The sequence below is a fragment of the Oncorhynchus mykiss genome, chromosome 9 (assembly GCF_013265735.2).
Source record: "Oncorhynchus mykiss isolate Arlee chromosome 9, USDA_OmykA_1.1, whole genome shotgun sequence".
NCBI lineage: Eukaryota > Metazoa > Chordata > Actinopteri > Salmoniformes > Salmonidae > Oncorhynchus > Oncorhynchus mykiss.
The window spans coordinates 49,897,354-49,920,573 of record NC_048573.1 but is presented as its reverse complement, the minus strand read 5'-3'; the positions used below and the strand labels follow the sequence as shown (position 1 = coordinate 49,920,573).

The following is a 23,220-nucleotide window of genomic DNA, read 5'->3' as shown; positions in this document are numbered from 1 at the left end:
GTGTTATAAATTCTCGGACAACCCAAAGATTCCTAGATGCCCTTCCAGACTCACTCCACCGACCCAAGGATGTCAGAGTACAAAAAACAGTTAACCACCTAACTGAGGAACTCAAATGAACCTTGCGTAATACCCTAGATGCAGTCACACCCCTAAAAACTAAAACCTTTGTCATAAAAAGCTACCTGGTATACAGAAAATACCCGAGCCCTGAATCAAGCTTCCAGAAAATTGGAACAGAAATTGCGCTACACTAAACTAGTCTTCCGACTAGCTTGGAAAGACAGTACCGTGCAGTATCGAAACGTGCTTTGGTAAAGTGGATGGGGTTATATCCTGCCTGTTTGGCCCTGGGGTATCGTCGGACGGGCCCACAGTGTCTCCCGACCCCTCCTGTCTCAGCCTCCAGTATTTATGCTGCAATAGTTTATGTGTCGGGGGCTAGGGTCAGTCTGTTATATCTGGAGTATTTCTCCTGTCTTATCCGATGTCCTGTGTGAATTTAAGGATACTCTCTCTAATTCTCTCTCTCTCTTTCTCTCTGAGGACCTGAGCCCTAGGACCATGCCTCAGGACTACCTGGCCTGATGACTCCTTGCTGTCCCCAGTCCACCTGGTCGTGCTGCTGCTCCAGTTTCAACGGTTCTGCCTGCGGCTATGGAACCCTGACCTGCTATCTTGTCCCAGACTGTTGTTTTCAACTCTCTAGAGACAGCAGGTACGGCAGAGATACTCTGAATGATCAGCTATGAAAAGCCAACTGACATTTACTCCTGAGGTGCTGACCTGTTGCACCCTCTACAAACACTGTGATTATTATTATCTGACCCTGCTGGTCAACTATGAACATTTGAACATCTTGGCCATGTTCTCTAATAATCTCCACCCTGCACAGCCAGAAGAGGACTGGCCACCCCTCATAGCCTGGTTCCTCTCTAGGTTTCTTCCTAGGTTCCGGCCTTTCTAGGGAGTTTTTCCTAGCCGCCGTGCTTCTATACCTGCATTGCTTGCTGTTTGGGGTTTTAGGCTGGGTTTCTGTACAGCACTTTGTGTCATCAACTGATGTAAGAAGGGCTTTATAAATACATTTGATTGATTGATTGATTGATTGAGGGGTGGTTGAAAAAGCCAAGTCCACTCATTTGAAGGGGAGTCCACATACTTTGGAGTATGGGCATAATGTGGCTGTGATTTAACAAGTTCATTCATCATACACTTGGTCATGGCCATCATTTAATATAGTTAAACATAATGACTCCATTGTTGGGAATAACATGTAGGGTACACACATAATAATGTCATAAAGCTGATAACATTGAAAAAAATGAAGGACTAGTTGGCTAGTTAAGCGAGTGCAGGAATTGAGGCAAGATTCAATGCTTAGGGTATTTATCAAGCCCAAGGGCACACACACACGCGACACAGGGGGGTTAAGAATTATATGGAGACAGAAAGGGGAGGACCTGCTACATTAACAGTACATAACCAGGGCCAAATAATAGACTGTAAACTGACATGAATATGATTAACCAGCTAAACTCATGTTAACATGTCATAATGGTACACACAACATTCAAAGGAGGACTGAGGACAAAGCAATGTCAAACAGATTTGCTTCATATTTTTTTATTTAGATTCATTTTAATTGTCTGATTGATAACTACCATTGTCTTTCAAATTACAGTGACAAATGATTTCAACTTGGCATTGGACATTTTATTGAGTACAGGAGTCAAAACCCATATGGATTCTCATCAGATCAGACGTTATCAGCAAGCCAGAGCCATCTGTTGAAAGAGCACAAGTAGAACAAAGACATCCGTGCAAACACACAACACATTAATTACATTTTAGTAATTTAGCAGACACTCTTATCCAGAGCAACTAACAGTAGTGAGTGCATACATTTTCATACAGGTCCCACTTGGGAATCAAACCCACAATCCTGGCATTGCAACACCCATGCGCTACCAACTGAGCCATATGGGGCCTGTATCATTCCCATGTATCATTTAACCAAATATTCATGCGCTTGGTCCCAAATGATCTCAGCTCAACTCCTCACTTCCTTTCTACATCCCTTTCAAAACCTATTGGAGGAGGTCTCCTTTGATAGGGGGTTTAGAAGGATGAAAGGAAAGATAATCAAATCAAATCAAATGTTATTGGTCACATACACATGGTTAGCAGATGTTTTTGCGAGTGTAGCGAAATGCTTGTTCTTCTAGTTACGACAGTGCAGCAATATCTAACAAGTAATATCTAACAATTCCACAACAAATACCTAATACACACAAATCTAAGGAAAGGAATGGAATAATAATATATAAATATATGGAGTGGCATAGGTTAAGATGCAATAGATAGTATAGAATACAGTATATACATATGAGATGAGTAATGCAAAATATGTAAACATTATATAAAGTGACATTATTAAAGTGACAAGTGTTCCATTTATTAAAGTGGCCAATGATTTGAAGTCTGTATGGCTGTTTAACAGTCTGATGGCCTTGAGATAGAAGCTGTTTTTCAGTCTCTCGGTCCTAGCTTTGATGCACCTGTACTGACCTCGCCTTCTGGATGGTAGCAGGGTGGTTGTTGTCCTTGATGATCTTTTTGGCCTTGCTGTAGGTGTCCTAGAGGGCAGGTAGTTTGCTCCCGGTGATGCGTTGTGCAGACCCCACCACCCTCTGGAGAGCTCTGCCATTGTCGGTGGTGCAGTTGCCGTACCAGGCGGTGATTCAGCCCGACAGGATGCTCTCAATTGTGCATCTGTAAAAGTTTGTGAGGGTTTTAGGTGACAAGCCACATTTCTTAATCCTCCTGACATTGCACCTTCTTTACCACACTGTCTGTGTGGGTGGACAATTTCAGTTTCTTAGTGATGTGTACACCGAGGAACTTAAAACTTTCCACCTTCTCCACTGCAGTCCTGTTGATGTGGATAGGGAGGTGCTCCCTCTGCTGTTTCCTGAAGTCCACAATCATCTCCTTTGTTTTGTTGACGTTGAGTGAGAGGTTATTTTCCTGACACCACACTCCGAAAGCCCTCACCTCCTCCCTCTAGGCTGTCTCATCATTGTTGGTAATCAAGCCTACTACTGTTGTGTTGTCTGAAAACTTGACACAGAGCTGTTGCACGTTTATCTCAATATGTTATGGCAGAAGTCACTATGTGGGACTAAGCAGAGGTGTAAGTCTTCAACCCACGCCATTCATCAGTATTATTAAGCCATAAGAAACCTCCCTTAGGGATGGTCCACCTCAAGGTGTCATTAAAATAATCCCCTTGTACTGTAAAATAAATTGAACACCCTCCCCCTCATAGAATGAACTCAAAATAAGGTTTACAACCACAAATAACAATAACTCTGTGTTTATAAATTTGGATATCGACATTGCCACTTCAGCATGCTTTTGTGGCACAGTCGATGTCACGCAGGACTACAGGCCAGAAAGTTGAGGGTTCGCCGACAAGCACAGCTCATTCTCCCTGCCTCTTTCATTACACTATGATCAGAGCTGGCTGCAGACAATAATCAGCTAAGGGGAAATCAGATTTTCTACATTTTGAGGTTATTTATAATTTCTAAAATGCATGCAACAAATTTTCCAACAACAGGTTTATGTGCCAATGCACGACACAACCAGTAAAAAAAGATACCGACTTCGGGCACTTCAATATCATGGTTTCCGTTTTCAACACCACCATAAATAGATCATGTCAATCTCGACAAATAGAAAATACATCCCTCCCTACCTTGTAGGCTTACCCAGTATCGAAGGCTTGGCTTGACAATCTCCGAATGTCATTCAACTTTTTGGTGTTTTGTAACAGATTCATCAATTAATTTGCTGCTGCACAGTTTGATTGATTTTATTTGTCAGTTAAAAATAAATATATATAATTTTTGTTAAGTAACCGGGATTGCACAATACATTTGGGGACCTATTTCCATTGTGATCCCTATTTTAAACATAAATATATACACAATTACATAGATACAGACACATTACAGAGATAGATGAAAAATGCTCAACCTCAGATGAGTATGAGGGGTGGTAGCTTATTCTTTAGACGTTTGGGGCTGCTGGTGAACCATGATGTGCAGATGTAATCAAAGTGACACTGGACTAGCACACTTGCCAGAGTCTTTAGGGTGTATGTGGAGTGGGTCTTGACTATGCTCTGGCTGTTCTCCAGACAGCGGTAATGCTGGAACATGTCCCAGGCACGATTGGTGGCCAATTCGCCTCCCTCAGAACCAGTGAAGATATCCATGTTCCTACTGTAATGGGAATTTTAATGTTTGTGCTTTTCTTGTAACTAATTTCTGTGTTCTATTCATGTGCTGTTCTATAAACCAATATCTGTGTTCATTCAAGTGGCTGACTGAACGAATCCTCACTATCAGTAGCTGCAATTTGGCAGTACGCCCAGACCTTGTTTTGAGAACGAAAGATATCTTTGTTTCAAGGTCTCAGCTTAGAGAATAAGCCTCGTGAGATATTGGTCTGTTATGAACCCGTATTGGTCGGTCACATGGATGAAATAAAATGGTAATGATTAATTAATTATGCTAAATCATGCAAATATAACTTGTCCGTTTATAGCCAACTGCTGGGACTGCCCAAGCAGAACATGAACATTGACATGTGTACTATGGTGCATTGAGTTGGTTTGAACCTCTCCATGGCACTGACAAATAAAGGATAATTCATTTAAGATTGTCCCTGTGTAAAAATGTCCAAAACACTACAGTGGGGAATCAGTGCAATCTATAGAGAGCACAGAAAGATACTGTACAGAAGGCTGTAGCTCTACATTTTATTCAAGAGTCATCAATACATAATTTTCTCAAAAGTCTCAGTTGTGTCTAGGTGTGGGTGTGTGGGAACTAACAGAGTCAATGAGTGCGTATGGGGACTGGACATCACTGAGTGATGAGTAAAAGGGCAAGCTCAGAATAACAGTGTAGTCCATCCTATACAGCCAGATCATTTTCACTCCTCATTCACTGTGTATTTATTCCTATTCCACTATTTCAATGTTTTTTTTGTTTTTGTTTACTCTGCATCGTTGGAAAAGGACCCATAAGTAAACATTTCACTGTTAGTCTACACTTGTTGTTTACGAAGCATGTGACAAATAAAATGTGAATTGATCCCTGCCTCGAAAACACTAGTCTGGGAGCACCAAATATCTGAGAGAGAGAATGAGAGAGAGGGATGCCACAAATCGCTGCACTAATTCACGCACAAGAAAAGTGTGTGCAAACAAAACACAGGCATGTAATACAGGGTGTATACAGACTCAGAGTAGACTCATATACACAAAACGTATATATCCTACACTACACACACACACTTGCATATACAGACCTATTACTCACTCTCTCACGCGCAACAAACATACACAGAGAGAGAGACTAGGTGTTTCTTTACAGTGATCCAGGGTGGAGGAATAGCATCTGGTTGTGGTCATCAGGCAGGGTGTTGGCACAGTGACTGTTTGTTGAGATCACACTAGGGTGCATCACTATCATCAACAACTCCTCCCACTGGTCCGGTAACTAAACCAACACAACATGTACATAGACATTGGAGTTTGATACCCCTTGTCAGGACTCCACTGAGGAAGGTGGAGGGATACATATGTGCTGAGTTGTGTAAGGCACAAGATGAGTTAGGGAACTGTCACGAATCCCGTTTCCTGAGTCTGTTTTTTACCTATGTTCTGTCCTGGAGAGTTTTTCCGGCGTCCTGGAACGCACCCTGTCTGGTTGCCGGGCAATGTAGCCAGTTGGGGTTTCTGATTACCCGCACCTGTATCCCATCAGCTATCTGCACACCTGGTCCTGATCATCTCTCCTCTTCATAAGCCCGGACCTGACATCCATCCCCTGCCGGATCGTTAGCCATGAACAGTATGCTGTGCCAGAGTATCAGCCTCAAGTTGGATAGAAGTTGTTTTGTTGTTTGTTACGTATTGCTTGCCTTGAACTTACCTCTGTTTGTTCTGTCTTCAGTTACTCACCCGGATCATTTACCCCATTCCCGCCTGGTCGTCAGAAGATTCCGCTTCCCCATTGGATCCACCTATTTACTCCCATCAACTCATCACCGCTACCCGCTACACCACCTGGATATATCTACCCATTCACTTGTAAATAAATACTCACCTTTTTCCTACTCTCCTTGTCCTGGTCTGCTTCTGGGTTCGACTTTGAAGAATCGTGACAGAACGATCCGGCCAAGAATGAACCCAGCGGACCTGGATTCCGTTTGCCATGCCATTACCCAGCAGGGGAGGACATTGGGACAACACAAGACGGAGCTACAGGAGATAGCGGTTGCAATCCAGAAATTATCTGCTAGCTTGACACAGATCCAGGATCAGCTCAGTTTGCTGGCGATTCATTCACCACCTATTTCACCCCTATTTCACCCATCTTACCTGCCGTGCCTGATGCGTTTTCCTTCCGTGAACCCAAGGTACCGACGCCTGATAAATATGAAGGGGATTTGGGAAGATGCCGTTCGTTTCTTATGCAGTGTGGGTTAGTGTTTGATCTGCAGCCCCATTCCTACGCCACTGACAAGGCTAGGGTAGCCTTTGTTATTGAACTGCTGCGTGGAAGAGCTCTGGAATGGGCTTCAGCCGTTTGGGAACGACAGGGGACCTGCATGTCTTCATACCAGGAATTCACGGGAGAGCTGAGAAGGCTTTTTGATCATCCAGTCCGAGGTAAGGACGCAGCTAAACGTTTGTTCACTCTTCGCCAAGGAGCTCGCAGTGTGGCAGACTTTATGATCGAGTTCAGGACATTGTCTGTGGAGAATGGTTGGAATGAGGAGTCACTACAAGCGGCTTTTTACCAGGGGTTGTCGGAGCAACTCAAGGATGAGCTGATATCCTATCCAGAGCCTAGTGATCTAGACAGCTTGGTCACTTTATCTATTCGGGTAGATAATAGAGTCCGAGAGAGAAGGAGGGAGAAGCAGTGGGGCCCATCCAATCAATCAGCAACTCGGTTACCATTCGGTTCAGGAAGTCAACCAGAACGTATTGATCGTTATTCCCCACACGGGATTAGTGGAGGGGTCTTGCCACCAGATCCTGAACCAATGCAAGTGGGGCGACACGCGCTAACTAAGGAGGAGCGCCAACGTAGACGTGAGACCAACAGCTGTTTCTACTGTGGTAGCTCAGGACATTACATCTCCACTTGTCCAAAGCGCTCGTTAAACTGCCCGGCTCGCTAGTTTTGGGAGGAATTTTAGCGAGCCAGATTCAACCTCTCCAGAATCCTGTCAGACCCCGTTTTCCTGCGACCCTTATGAATAAGGATCAGAGCTTAGAGATTAACGCTTTTATCGATTCAGGTGCCGATGGCAGCTTTATTGATGCCGACTTGGTGGAACAGCTGGGGCTTTCTAAGGAGCAATTGCCGGAAGCCATTGAAGCAACCACTCTGAACGGCAGTAGTCTGGCACGGATCACTATGAGGACTGAACCGGTTAAGATGTTGTTGTCGGGGAATCATTCAGAGTTTATCTCCTTCTTCATTCTGTCCTCACCCCATGTTCCTCTGGTTATTGGTTACCCCTGGCTGAAGGAACACAATCCCTCGTTTGATTGGATGACGGGTAAGGTAACTAGTTGGAGCATTGATTGTCATGCTAACTGTCTTAGGACTGCCTGTTCTCCTGCCATTTCCAGTCAGATCAGTGACTCTGTTCCTCCTGATTTGTCCCTGGTTCCAGAAACTTATCACGAGTTGGGTGAAGTATTCAGTAAACAGAAGGCTCAGTCCCTTCCTCCCCACCGACCTTATGACTGTGCGATTAATCTGTTTCCGGGAGCTTCCTTACCCAAGGGACGGTTATACAGTATCTCTCGACCTGAACGTGAGGCCTTGGAGACCTACATCAAGGAGTCTCTAGCTGCAGGTCTCATTCGGCCCTCGTCATCACCTCTGGGAGCAGGATTTTTTTTTTGTGAGCAAGAAGGATGGCTCTCTTCGACCGTGTATTGATTATCGGGGTTTGAATGATATTACGGTCAAGAACAAGTATCCCCTGCCCTTGATGAGCTCGGCTTTCGATTCTTTACAAGGTGCTACGGTTTTTACGAAGCTTGATTTACGTAATGCTTATCATTTGGTTCGGATCAAGGAGGGAGACGAGTGGTTGACTGGGTTCAATACTCCGATGGGACATTTCGAGTACCAGGTGATGCCGTTTGGACTGACCAACGCTCCTGCTGTGTTCCAAAGTATGGTGAATGACGTTCTGAGAGATATGATTGGTATTTTTGTGTTTGTTTACCTGGATGATATCCTCATCTTCTCAAAGGAGCTTTCTAGCCACGTTCAGCATGTCAAGCAGGTCCTGCAGCGGTTATTGGAGAACCGTCTGTTCGTGAAGGCTGAGAAGTGTGATTTTCACGCCCACACGACGTCCTTCCTCGGTTACATCATCTCCAGGGGAGAGCTCAAGATGGACCAAGAGAAGGTTCGGGCGGTTCGGGATTGGGTCCAGCCCGGTTCGAGATTGCAGCTCCAGAGATTCCTGGGGTTTGCAAATTTTTATCGGAGGTTTATCCGTGATTACAGCCGGGTGGCCGCCCCTTTAACTGTACTGACGTCTTGCACCAGAAAATTCTGTTGGTCTCCTGAGGCAGACCGAGCATTTCTAGATTTGAAGAGCCGATTCACCAACGCCCCGATTCTCTCTCAACCTGACACTTCCCGTCAGTTCGTTGTGGAGGTGGATGCGTCTGATGTGGGGGTGGGCGCCATCCTGTCCCAGCGTAGCTCCACTGACGGTAAACTCCATCCCTGCGCCTTCTACTCTTGTCGTCTTTCTCCAGCTGAAAGAAACTGCGATGTGGGTAACCGGGAGCTTCTCGCTGTGAAGCTTGCCTTGGAGGAGTGGCGTCACTGGTTGGAGGGAGCGGAGCAACCGTTTGTGGTCTGGACTGACCACAAGAATCTGGCTTACGCGCAATCGGCTAAACGTCTCAACTCTCGTCAGGCCCGATGGGCTTTGTTTTTTGGACGCTTCAATTTTTCCCTGACGTTCCGACCTGGGTCGAAGAACGGGAAGGCGGACGCCCTGTCCCGGATGTTCTCCAAGACGGAGGAGAGTGAGGCCAAGACTGAGACGATTCTTCCCCAGAATGTTGTCATGGGAGCCGTTACATGGAGGATTGAGGAGGAGGTGATGGCGGCTCTTCGGACACAGCCCGGGCCCGGTAACGGTCCACCCGGTCGGTTGTTCGTGCCTGAGTCGGTTCGTTCTGCTGTCCTTCAGTGGTCCCACGCCAGCAAGATAGCTTGTCACCCTGGTGTTGCTCGGACTATGGCGCTACTGCGCAGACGATTTTGGTGGCCTGCCATGGGAGAAGATACTCTGAGGTTTGTTGCCGCTTGTCCTGTTTGTGCGCAGAATAAGAGTACCAATCGGGCCAGCTCTGGGCTTCTTCACCCCCTACCTATTCCCCGGTGACCTTGGTCGCATCTGGCTCTGGATTTTGTCACGGGGTTGCCCTCTTCTGTTGGTAACACGGTTATTCTGACCATTGTAGATAGATTCAGCAAGTTTGCCCACTTTGTTCCCCTCTCCAAGCTGCCTTCTGCCACTGAGACGTCCGAGATCCTGGTTAGGGAGGTGTTCAGGGTCCACGGGTTACCCTGTGACATTGTTTCTGACCGTGGTCCTCAGTTTACCTCTGCTGTCTGGAAATCCTTCTGTTTGGCCATTGGAGCTACAGTCAGTCTCACATCTGGATTTCACCCCCAATCTAATGGTCAGGCGGAGAGAGCCAACCAGAAGATGGAGTCCACGCTGCGTTGTCTTGTCTCCTCTGATCCCACCTCTTGGTCAACTCAATTACCCTGGGTCGAGTATGCCCATAATACCCTTCCTTCATCTGCCACTGGGATGTCCCCCTTCCAATGCCTGTACGGATACCAACCTCCCTTGTTTCCTTCTCAGGAGAGGGATCTTTCGGTCCCTTCTGTCCAGGCCCACATTCGTCGTTGCCACCGGACCTGGCATCGGGCCAGGAAGGTCCTCCTTAGAGTTTCTGACCGGTATCAGATCCAGGCGAATCGTCGCTGTATTCCTGCTCCCGCTTATACCATCGGAGATAAGGTGTGGTTGGCTACACGGGATCTTCCTCTACGGACTGAGTCGAGGAAACTGTCACCAAAGTTCATTGGTCCGTTCGTGGTGGAGAGAATCATTAACCCTGCTGTGGTCCGACTCAAATTGCCGGCAACGCTTCGAGTACACCCCACCTTTCATGTCTCCTGCCTCAAGCCGGTTCACCTCAGTCCTCTGTTACCCCCTCCTCGTCCTCCTCCTCCTCGGATGATCGGAGGTGGTCCTGTCTACACGGTGCACCGCATCATGGACTCCAGACGGCGGGGTCGAGGGTTCCAGTATTTAGTGGATTGGGAAGGATATGGTCCTGAGGAGAGGAGTTGGATTCCTCGGCGTCAGATCCTTGACGATGACCTGCTTCGTGACTTTTACCGCCTCCACCCTGGCGCTCCGGGTAGTCCGCCCGGTGGCGTTCGTCGGAGGGGGGGACTGTCATGAATCCCGTTTCCTGAGTCTGTTTTTTACCTATGTTCTGTCCTGGAGAGTTTTTCCGGCGTCCTGGAACGCACCCTGTCTGGTTGCCGGGCAATGTAGCCAGTTGGGGTTTCTGATTACCCGCACCTGTATCCCATCAGCTATCTGCACACCTGGTCCTGATCATCTCTCCTCTTCATAAGCCCGGACCTGACATCCATTCCCTGCCGGATCGTTAGCCATGAACAGTATGTTGTGCCAGAGTATCAGCCTCAAGTTGGATAGAAGTTGTTTTGTTGTTTGTTACGTATTGCTTGCCTTGAACTTACCTCTGTTTGTTCTGTCTTCAGTTACTCACCCGGATCATTTACCCCATTCCCGCCTGGTCGTCAGAAGATTCCGCTTCCCCATTGGATCCACTTATTTACTCCCATCAACTCATCACCGCTACCCGCTACACCACCTGGATATATCTACCCATTCACTTGTAAATAAATACTCACCTTTTTCCTACTCTCCTTGTCCTGGTCTGCTTCTGGGTTCGACTTTGAAGAATCGTAACAGGAACACCAAAATCCGCTGAAGAAAGTTATATCAAGGTCAAAGTGGACTCACAGGTCCAAATTTGGCGTCCTCTGCCTCGTAGGTGTAGTGGTCCAGGGCGATGAAGTAGAAGCCTGATTCCACCTTGTCAGACATATGTTCTCTACACACACAGTGCAGTGCTGATATCAGGAAATGACCCTTATTTGACACCCATGTCATAATACATCATAACATCTGACATAACTTGTCATAACACTATCATGACCACATATTTACACCTGTTGTGACATATATTGCGTTCTTTTATGGCTGATTATGACACCTACATAATAGTGGCAAAACCCACATTTATTCAAATTCATGTTTTCCCTGACAAGAAGTTTCCTTTCATTTGAAAGTTTGTTTCTTAAATCCTTTTAAAACCTAATAAAAATGTTTCTCGTCCAGGAGTCTACGCAGACAGTGCAACAGCCAATCAGAGCTAGAATAGGCCTTTATGCAAATAAGCCATTTGCCATACGGGCCTGCCATCATTCACTTTGGACCTTACTGTGTGTTTACAGGCTGTTGGGGCATCAGCATGACTTTAGTTCATTAGAACGCATTCGCCAAAAGCCACAAAATACACCTGAATGGATTTGTGCAAACATGTAAATACCACGGGAGTCCTCTTAAATTTGGGAACTTTACAGTCCTACTGATCAAACAACCATGAAAAGGTAGGCGCTCTCTCCCTCAGTTATGCACATCAACAACAACAAGGTCAACAACTAATGCTAGCGAGAGCAAGATGAGCTAAAATCTAATGAAGGAACTTTAGATAAACCTCAAACTTTTTCAGGTAGTTTGGCTTTCAAAATTGCACTGATAAACAACGGGGGAATTGAAGCCTACTTGTCCCAACCAAGCACCCAAGCTAACTGGTTAAAGTTGGTTAGCTTGCTAGCTTGCTACTTCCAGAAACAAATTAGAGAACTCAATCTGACCATTTCACTCACCCTAGCAGAGCTGGTTAGGTTGTTTACATGTTATCTAGAGCGTTTGTGACAAACTATTTGGCCAACATTTGCTGACACTGGTCATATTAAGCGGGTGTTGTGCGTTCATAAATTAATCTGTTATTCTGCGCTCTGGCAGACTCCGACGTGACTGCTCTGCTCTGAAGTAGATAGCCAGAGTGAATTTGCAAACTGGATAACAGTCGTTCATGTTCTTGCTAGCTAACCAAATGACACCTGCATCTCTAGCTGTGTATAGCCACTGAAAAATAATATGAGGGTAATAAGTCAGTGACTCACCTACTCCAATGACATTACATTCTCCTAGCAGCTAGCTAGCTATCTAGCTAAGGTTAGGCTCCGTGTTTGAAGCATGCTACATAAAAAGATACGGTAGCCTATTAGCCACGTTATGACTGACTTGTGATCATTCCCCTTGATTATTTGATTGTATTGATATTCACAGTCCTACATTTGTTTGTTTTTTCCAAAATATTGAATAATTGAAACTGAAACAGTGCATCCCGAATTGAAGCAGGAAACCACGTACCACGCCAGCTTTGATTTACAACCTGATAACAATATTTTTTGGACTACCAAGAAATGTATTGTTGAATTATATTAATCACGCCTTGAACTGCATCCATCTATTCTGCCAACAACGCCTTTGTGTACATCATGGAATGTTGGGTGAAATAAGGTACAAATCTGTCGTTCTGCCCCTGAACAGACAGTTAACCCACTGTTCCTAGGCCGGCATTGAAAATAAGAATTTGTTCTTAACTGACTTGCCTAGTTAAATAAAGGTAAAAAAAAATATATATATATATATATATATATATATATATTTATAACACATTTTTTAAAGTTGGTTTTGTAGCATAAACTGTCAACGTGATATTGTTGACTGTTTGTTTCAGATCTTCAAAGTAGTTAAAATGCTGTCAATTCCACTTAAAAAAAATACACTTTATGACACTGTCAAGAAGCATTATGCCCATCATGATCATATAAGCCAGATAGCCCTATCACGTACATGCCCTGATATCAGTCATCAGTCAAAAAGAGGGTGTCTTGTCCTGCTCCTGAAATCTGCTCCTGCATTCATCCAAGTCGTCAGCAACAGAGCATTGGGGTAGGTTCATGTCTGACATCAATGTGTGCGCAATTACAATGATAATTTAAGATGGTCAATAAAAAAAATTAAAAGACACCTAAAAAATTTAAAAGACACCTAGGCTATAGTGTAATGGAATGTTTTTCCCTGTGTGGTGGTTTTGTGGGTTTTGACACTCTTATGTAGGTGTCATAAAAAGCCATAAAATAACACAATATGTGTCACAACAGGTCTAAATATATGTGTCCTGACAGTGTTATGACCATATTATGACAGGTTATGCCAGGTCATGTCAGCTGTTATGACATATTATGACATGATATGACTGTGTCATAATGTGTTATCACACTGAGTGTCAAGTAAAGTGTTACTGGAAATGCCATAGACAGTACAATAGGAGTTTAAACAAATGATATGTTAGTGTTGCATTCAAGGTCCGTTTGAAGACTGCTGCTGTTTCAAAAGAGGCAACTATGGATAATCAATTAGTCAAATAAGTAATAACCTACTATGTTGGACTAATGCAAGCTTTACCTATCCATACCAGCATTGAGCAGCCTGCTGTCATTTCATTCCCAGCCCTCGTTGTGGAGAGCAATCGTCCTATAGGTTTTCACTTTATCCCTTACCTACTTCTTCACATTAAGTATAGAACCATCCTCTGTATAGAACCATCTTTCAACCAAATAGACAGCAGTTGGTCAAAGTCAATAACATATAACATGTCTCTACATGACAAATGTCCAAATAACAATGCCTCCACACAGCGTCAAAGCAATTAGAGGAACTCTCAGTACCACTAATGACTAAGTAACGGGGTGATTCGTAGAAGTCATGGTTACCTGTAGGAATTCCCCAGAGTGCTGTGCATAGAGGAGAGCCAAGGTCCTTGGAACACAGTGGGCTCTTGTATCTCCTGTCTCTGTCAGCTAAGCATAGAACAACTTCCCCAGCACATAGTGAAAGTGGGCCTGCATGGAGAGAGATGAAGAGCGAGAAGACGGTTAGAGGTCATTCTCTTTTATTGTAACTGCACAAAAACTGCCAGAGTCAAATGAATTACATCTGTATTTCAAATAGACTGTATCCCAAATAAAATGCAGTTAGCGGTTTACAATATTGGCTATTTAGTTTGGAGTTTGATCTCTTTTGGCTCCCCCTGAGGCCCATCTCATCCACAGAGAGGGCCTTCCCTGCCTGTTCTCACCCTACCTCTCCCTTCTCTGCCACTCCCTCCCAGTTATGCTGGCCTTCCAAGTCCTCCTTCTCTACTGAACCCTCATTAACTTACCAAGCTAGAGACGATGCTCTTGGTTAAACCAAAGATACTGGTAACTTTTATATGTGGTTAAACGTTAACGTTAGCTAGCTTTGCGGTGGCAGTTAGCCTAGTGGTTAGAGCATTGGGCCAGTAACTAAAAGGTTCCTGGATCGAATCCCTGAGCTGACAAGGTTTGTCATTCTGCCCCTGAACAAGGCAGTTAACCCACTATTCCCCAGCAGGCCGTCATTATTGTAAATAAGAATTTGTTCTTAACTTACTTGCCTAGTTAAATAAAAAATGTAATAACTAGCTAGATAGTGAGATTTCTAGCTAGCTGCTAGCTGACTCTTGCCTGCTTTAATAACAGAATACCAAATAACTTCCTACTTTAATTTCAATATTGAAATCTAGCTTGATGATTAGTTGGTTTTGGTTCTCTACTGAAAAACTATAGAGCTTAATGTTTCCTTTTTATCGTCAGCCATCATCCCTACTTCTCCATCAAAAGTCGGTTTCCACTAGATATCACAGCTACAAAGTCATAATTAGTCTGTATCGTGAAAATTTATGAAAACAAAAATGTGCTTTTGGTGATCATTTAAGATCAAGGTTAGGAATAAGGTTAGCAGTGTGGATAAGGTTACGGTTCAGTAAAGACATCGTAGAAAGACATAATACTTATTACTTTGTGGCTGGGTTAACTAGTGATGGTCATGTTAACTGGCTATAATTTTTCACCTGTAATTAAATTATAGTAAAATATTGCAATTGCGAGAGTACGACTCCATGTTTGCTAGCTTAATTATGTTTCATCTTTCTCAACAGTGCCATCTCAAATGTAATGTACTTTAAAGGTTGATTTGACACCATATTATTGTTCCACGTGATCTTGTCAAAGCCCACAGGATCCACGAGTCACTCATGCCACTCACCCTCATTCCTGTCATTCCAGTCGAGCATCCCCCCACCTCCACAGGCCTGGGGTTGCTGCTGGCTCTGCTCTGACCACAAAATTCCTGGCTCGCTTGGTGCCTCCTCTTCAAAACCATATAAGGAACTCTCTCATTCATGTTAATCACATTATTATTAGTAAGTCTGGTTTCCCAGTAAGGGAAAATAGATTGGAGATATTCTCTTCACTCAGCATTATGGGTAAAGACCAAGATAAACTGTTTTGGTCTGACAAGCACATTCAATAAGATGCATGCAAAACTGGACATGTGATATGATTGGAAATAGATACTGATGTCATGTGCTAGAAATTCTTGGCTAATGATGCCATGTGTTGATATGTGTCAGAGTCTAGGTGGTGTGGGTAAGGCAGAGTCAGGCGCTGGACACAGAGATGAGTAATAATAGTACTTTACTCAAAAATAATTTTCCAACAAGGAGAACGAAAATCCAGAATCACATAAACGAGACAACTGACAACAATAAACACGCACAAAACCATGGTGGCTCCAGAGGGTTAAATAGGGAAATAATTAAAACGTAATGGGAACAAGGTGTGTACAATACAGACAAAACAAATGGAAAAAGAAATGTAGATCAGTGAACCACCGAACAACGCCCGAACACCGAACAACGCCCGAACAAGGAGAGGCACCAACTTCGGAGGAAGTCGTGACAATATGATAGGCTAGATGTCAGAATTCAATAAATATCAAATAAATTCATCAAAGTCACGATAGGAATTCAATGATGTGATGGCAACCCAGATTTTATTTCTGGCTTCACAGTTTCAGATCATGTAGAACGTAGTTGTGTGTGTCGTGTGGATCTCCATTCAAACCCCTGGGGGCCCCCGGTTATGCCTGGTTTGGAGTCACCCTGCATGTTGTAAGGCAGAGCAGCTGCTCCCCCGTCTCATGCAGCCAAAGATGTAATCTCTCCCTGTGTGGAGAGCCAAGCTGAGCCACTGCACTGTACTGAAACCTGACCTAACACTTACAGTGAACAGCTGTCCATGCTTAGGCCATGTTACCCTGGGAAAGCATAGCTATACATAACGTGGTGAGGTATACCCGAAACTGGGTGATATTTTTAACAACGGTGGAGTCTCACTTCCCTGATTGCAGCTGCATAGGATCTCATGTAGGTGAGATGCCCAGAAATGTCAGATATTACTTTGCTTAATAAAACATTTACACGCCCTGGAAATATTGTGAGTATAGTGGAGGTGGTTCTCTTGTCAATAATTCAGGGGAGGTGTAACTGAACACCATTGCTGTGAGTGATGAGAGGGAATCCCAAGCGCTCTGTGAGTCGTGTGTGTGTGTGTGTGTGTGTGTGTGTGTGTGTGTGTGTGTGTGTGTGTGTGTGTGTGTGTGTGTGTGTGTGTGTGTGTGTGTGTGTGTGTGTGTGTGTGTGTGTGTGTGTGTGTGTGTGTGTGTGTGCGTGTGTGTGAGTGAGTGTGTACACGCAGGGGAGCCCCCTCCCTCTCTGCCTGTTTCTGCAGCAGACCTCACCCATCCGCCAGCCAATGACAGCAGGATGAGATCTTCACTTACTGGGAACTAACGTAATCGTGGATTCCTGAAGTGTGTGTGTGTTTATGTATGTGTGTGTGCATATGCTCGTGCTTGCGTGTGTGCGTCTGTGTGCCTGTGAGCACAGTATCTTCAGCAACTGTTTGTCCAATGAAAGAGTAGAGGCTGATAACTGAAGAAAAGATCATGGAGCTCACTTCAGTCTAAAACTAAACCCTAGACAGCCTCATTCTAGCTGGTAAATGTGGAACACAAACAGTCTGCTGTTTGCACAATGTTATGGAATTTAAATAACCAATTAAATTAAATCAATTAAATAACCAATTAATCAAAGTTATTGATCAGTCCTCCTCACCTTTCCCTCACTTATGGAAATACCCAGATGCAATTGTCAATATATTGCAATTAAAATGCATCCAAAGTATCACGATATCGACAATGGAATGGGAATTTAAATTATCATACGAAAACCAACAGCAGCATGCGTCCTAGGGGACTTTTTTTTATCAGGTATCAAGGTAAGACACAAATGCAGACTGTGAAGTAACAATGTTTATTGTAACAGTGGCAGGGAAATGACAGGTCAAGGCAGGCAGGGGTGGATAATCCAGAGTAGGAGCAAAGGTACCGGACGTCAGGCAGGCTCAGGGTCAGGATAGGCAGAGTGGTCAGGTGGGCGGGTACAGAGTCAGGACAGGCAAGGGTCAAAAACCAGGTGGATGAGAAAAAGATAGGCTGGGAAAAGACAGGACCTGACAGGACAAATGCTTGTAAGCTTGACAAACAAGAAAAACTGGCCAAGACAGCCAACACAGGTATAAATACCCAGAGGATAATTAGGGAAGATGGGCGACACCTGGGGGGGTGGAGACAAGCACAAGGACAGGTGAAACAGATCAGGGCGTGACAGTACCCCTCCCCCCCTTCCCCTCTAGGGACGCCACCTGGCGTTCCACCTGGGCGGGTACCTGGTTGACTGGGGTGCCGGCGGTGAAAGTCGGCGATGAGGGCCGGGTCCAAGATGTCTTTAGCGGGAACCAAGCACTTCTCCTCCGGACCATCAACCAGGTACGGGAAACCCCTGCCTCGTGGTCGAACCCTCAGGAGACGTCTCATCATGTACGCTGGCTGGCCATCGATGACACAGGGGGAGGGATGGGCCTAGAAACAGAAGACAAGGGGCAGTCAGACATGGTTTTGACTCTAGACACAGAAAAGGTCAAAAAATATGGAGGGTTCGTGGCAACAGAGGACGGACAGCAGAGGGGCTAATGATCTTGGAGCGGGGGGAAAGGTCTCGGCCTCCGGGGGTGTAGCCGTGGCACTATAGCGGTGTGTCAGCGCCTCAGGCTTGACCTTCTTGGATACCGGTCGGTGCTACGGAAGCGAAGTGGCCCGAGCCTTACTGAACCCCTCCTGGAGGTCCTGGGACTCTGCGGAGCTGGCGGAGAGGTCCGTGGCAATTTCCAAGCCCCCAGGAAGACGTCCCGGGGCAGGCAGAGCTGACTTCAGGCAATGAGTGTGGCAGGACGGGCTCCAGCCCACAATGGCACCAGTAGCCCAGTCAATGGAGGGATTGTGTCACTGAAGTCAATAGAATCCCAATTCCACAGGAACCTGAGGAGACTCAACCAGAAGGAATTAGATCATTTCACTGTGGTTCCCTGACATTCGTAGGTTGACAAGGGTGGTTTGGTGGGTGACCCGGCCTATAAAGACCCATCCAGCGCTCTAACAGCCATGGGAATGTGGGGTTGAGTGTGGATGCCCAACTCGGATGCCAGGGTAACGTCCATCGGCCCTCGAGGTGATGAGTACCTGGAGAGACTTGGACTGGTGGCATGGAGAGGGGGGCGAGTAAGGGGAGAAGTACAATAAGACCCACCAGTGTACTCACTTCAACAAATGAGCTAGGTCTCTTGAAGGGACAGGTAGACACAAAATGACCGGCAGTACCGCAATACAGACAAAACTGGGTCTCAAGTCTGTGTACGTGTTCGGCTGGAGACAGTCTAGCCCTACCGAGCTGCATCTGCTCAGGAAGAGGTGAATCGGCAGTCTCCGGAGGCTCTTGGAGGGACTCGGGTAAGCTCAGATCCATTGGTAATTCTTGGGCTGCCAGCTCACCCTTTACCTCCTCCGATAATCCGTGCAGGAATATGTCGAACAGCGCTTCCGGGTTCCTGGTACCCTCCGTTGCTAGTGTGCGGAAATCCACCACATAGTCTGCCACACTGAGGGTGTCCTGCCGAAGCTGGAGTAACTTCTGGGCAGCCTCTCTCCCGGACACCGGAGCCTCGAAAAACGTTCTCACCTCCACCACGAATATCTCCAGACTGAGGCAGACAGCGGATTGTTGCTCCCACACCGCTATGGCCCAGGCGAGTGCCCTCCCGGACATCAGCGTAATAATGTACTCTATCTTCGAGCGGTCCGAGGGGAACGAAGAAGGCTGTAGCCTGAAAACAAGGGAGCACTGGGAGAGAAAAGCCCGGGAGGTTCTGGAATCTCCATCATAGCGTTCCGGGGGAGGTAAGAGGGGTTCCCGGGAAACCGGGGTGACGCCGCTGCTACCAGCTCGGTTACAGAGGGGCAGGGAGGTTACGGTCGTGGTAGGCTGCCTAGTAGGCAACCCCCGGAATTGCTCCCGCAATGCATCCAAGGTTAGGTTGTGACGTTCGTCCACAGCCTTGAACCCTTCCATCAGACCACGAAGCAACTCCTCGTGCCTACCAGTGGTGAATCCTTGGGAGGAGATGGCATTGCGGAGCTGGTCCAAGTCTGCTGGGTCAGCCATGGCCAGTTTGTACTATCAGGTATCAAGGTGAGACACATGTGCAGACTGTGTGAAATAACAATGTTTATTGTAACAACAGGGGCAGGGATATGACAGGTCAAGGCAGGCAGGGGTCGATAATCCAGAGACTGAGCAAAGGTACCGGACGGCAGGCAGGCTCAGGGTCAGGATAGGTAGAGGTCAATAATCCAGAGGTGGGGCAAAGGTACAGGACGGCAGGGTGGTCAGGCAGAGTGGTCAGGCGGGAAGGTACAGGGCAAGGGTCAAAAACCAGGAGGACGAGAAAAATAGAGGCTGGAAAAGATCAGAGCTGAAAGGACAAATGCTGGTAAGCTTGACAAACAAGACGAACTGGCCCAGACATACAGAAAACACAGGTATAAATACCCAGAGGATAGGTGGGGAAGATGAGTGACATCTGGGGGTGACACCTGGGGGCGACACAAGGACAGGTGAAATTTATCCTTCTAGAATTTATCCTGCTTGCCCTCTGAGAAATCTTCAAATTCCAGCCAGCTTGCCTGCCTGCCTGCCTGTTATTATGGGGGATGGGCAGCAGTGCCAATTGTCAGCCTGTGATTCAGGGCCCGATTCAATCAGCTCAGCTTTCTCCGACATCCGTGTGGCTGATGTTTTGACTGTGTCGGAGGTGGAACTGCGTTAGAGCTGTCAAATTCACAAGCTACTCACAGCATTATACCTAAAGTGGACATTGGCATTGGCTGCACAGAGTTGCATTAAGAGGAATCCCATTCAGCCTTGTTCGAACACTAGGATGTGCGATGTAATCTAACGATTAGGCTGATTGAAATCCTCATTATTTGGTTGAATGATTTTCAATTTCTAGGTCATTATTTAAAAAAAAACGTATTAGAAGATTTTATTTTATATTTGATAAACAATACAAAACATACACATACAAACGACTACATCATACAAACATCACTACATCACACCTGCCTAGACCCACTAGCCCCCACCAATATCTCCAGCACCCTTATCACTTTCTGCCACATGGCCTCAAACTGCACCATTTTGTTTCTCTCCATCGCCCACACTCTTTAAATTTATAGACAATAAAGAATTTAGCCTTTCCATTGTGTGAACGACGGAAGATTGGCTGATTTCCAGTTTTTGAGTATACATTTTTTTAAGATAATTGATGAGAAGAGTATTGTTCAACCCATCGGGTATCTACTGCACCCTTGTCTGTCATGTCTTGAAATATACAGGAAGATGAATTAAAAGTACATTTACATTGCAGTACCTCTGACTTCCATCTTTCCAACTCCGCCCATAACTTTTTAATTTTGTAACATTCCTCAAAGGCATGAAGTATTGAGTCATTAGTAGTTTTTCACTTCAGACATGTCTCTGCCATTGTGCTGTAGAATTTGTCAATTTTGTCTCTTGTAAAATAAATAGCTCCATTATTTCTATATAGCCTAAACTTTATAGTTCTGAACTTCTAGCGCGGGTTGGACAAGTGTGGCTGGCTTCGTGACAATAGCGCTGGGAAGTTCATCTCTTCTTACTGAATCTGATCTTTTCGACTACTTCAGTCAAAAGAACAAATCTTTCGACTAATTTCATTCATTTGAGTCAGTAATGCCCAGAGTATGCAGGTACTGTCACGCCCTGGTCTTAGTATTTTGTGTTTTCTTTATTATTTTGGTTAGGCCAGGGTGTGACATGGGTTTATTATGTGGTGTGTTTTGTCTTGGGGTTTTTGTAGGTATTAGGATTGTGGCTTAGTGGGGTTTTCTAGTATAGTCTATGGCTGTCTGGTGTGGTTCTCAATCAGAGGCAGGTGTTTATCGTTGTCTCTGATTGGGAACCATATTTAGGCAGCCATATTCTTTGAGTGTTTTGTGGGTGATTGTTCCTGTCTCTGTGTTTGCACCAGATAGGGCTGTTTTAGGGTTTCTCACGTTTGTTGTTTTGTTAGTTTATTCATGTGTAGAGTCTTTATTAAAGAACCATGAATAGAAACCACGTTGCATTTTGGTCCGCCTCTCCTTCATCGGAAGAAAACCGTTACAGAAACACCCACCATAACAGGACCAAGCGGCGTGGTGACAGGCAGCGGAAGCAGGAGCAGCGAAATCCGGATTTCTGGACATGGGAGGAGATATTGGATGGAAAAGGACCCTGGGCACAGCCTGGAGAAACTGGAGGCGGCGAAAGCGGAGAGGCGCTGGTATGAGGAGGCAGCACGGCGATGCGGATGGAAGCCCGAGAGTCAGCCCCAAAAATGTATTGGGGGGGGGCTCACAGGGAGTATGGCTACGCCAGGTAGGAGACCTGCGCAAACTTCCTGTGCTTTACCGGGGGGCTAGAGAGACCGGGCAGGCACCGTGTTATGCTGTAGTGCGCACGGTGTCTCCAGTGCGGTTGCATAGCCCGGTGCGGTACAGTATCGGCCGGGCTAGAGTAAGCATCGAGCCAAGTGTCATGAAGCCGGCTCTACGCATCTGGTCTCCAGTGCGTCTCCTTGGGCCGGCTTACATGGCACCAGCCTTGCGCTCGGTGTCTCCGGTTCGCCTGCATAGCCCAGTGCGGGCTATTGCACCTCGCCGCACTGGCAGGGCGACCGGGAGTATTCAACCAGGTAAGGTTGGGCAGGCTCGGTGCTCAAGAGCTCCAGTGCGCCTGCACGGTCCGGTCTATCCAGTACCACCTCCACGCATCAGCCCTCCGGTGGCAGCTCCCCACACCAGGCTTCCTGTGCGTGTCCTCAGCCCAGTACCACCAGTGCCAGCACCACGCACCAGGCCTACAGTGCACTTTGCCTGTCCAGCGCTGCCAGAGCCTTCCTCTTCTCCAGTGCTGCCGGAGTCTCCCGCCTGTTCAGCGCTGCCAGAGCCTTCCTCCTCTCCAGCGCTGCCGGAGTCTCCCGCCCGTTTAGCGCTGCCAGAGCCTTCCTCCTCTACAGTGCTGCCGGAGTCTCCCGCCTGTTCAGCGCTGCCAGAGCTGCCAGTCTGTAAAGAGCAGCCAGAACTGCCAGTCTGCAAGGAGCTGCCATTCTGCAAGGAGCTGCCATTCTGCAAGGAGCTGCCAGTCTGTAAAGAGCAGCCAGAACTGCCAGTCTGCAAGGAGCTGCCAGTCTGCAAGGAGCTGCCAGTCTGCAAGGAGCTGCCAGTCTGCAAGGAGCTGCCAGTCTGCAAGGAGCTGCCAGTCTGCATGGAGCAGCCAGAGCCGCCAGTCAGCATGGAGCAGCCAGAGCCGCCTGTCAGCATGGCACAGCCAGAGCCGCCAGTCAGCATGGAGCAGCCAGAGCCGCCAGTCAGCATGGAGCAGCCAGAGCCGCCTGTCAGCATGGAGCAGCCAGAGCCGCCAGTCAGCATGGAGCAGCCAGAGCCGCCAGTCAGCATGGAGCAGCCAGAGCCGCCAGTCAGCATGGAGCAGCCAGAGCCGCC

The 23,220-nt window shown here is 46.5% G+C and overlaps 1 long non-coding RNA gene across 2 annotated transcripts in view; it reads right to left on the bottom strand.

Annotated features, from left to right (window-relative positions):
- Positions 1–2,716: 2,716 nt before the first annotated feature.
- The window catches only part of LOC118966067, a 35,702-nt gene continuing 15,198 nt past the window's right edge, over positions 2,717–23,220 (bottom strand). For both annotated transcript variants that reach the window (XR_005053276.1, XR_005053277.1), the window contains exons 2-4: positions 17,973–18,165; positions 14,094–14,222; positions 2,717–2,775 (exon numbers count right to left, since the gene is read on the bottom strand). This is a non-coding gene — a long non-coding RNA (uncharacterized LOC118966067). The remainder of the gene's footprint in view (positions 2,776–14,093; positions 14,223–17,972; positions 18,166–23,220) is intronic.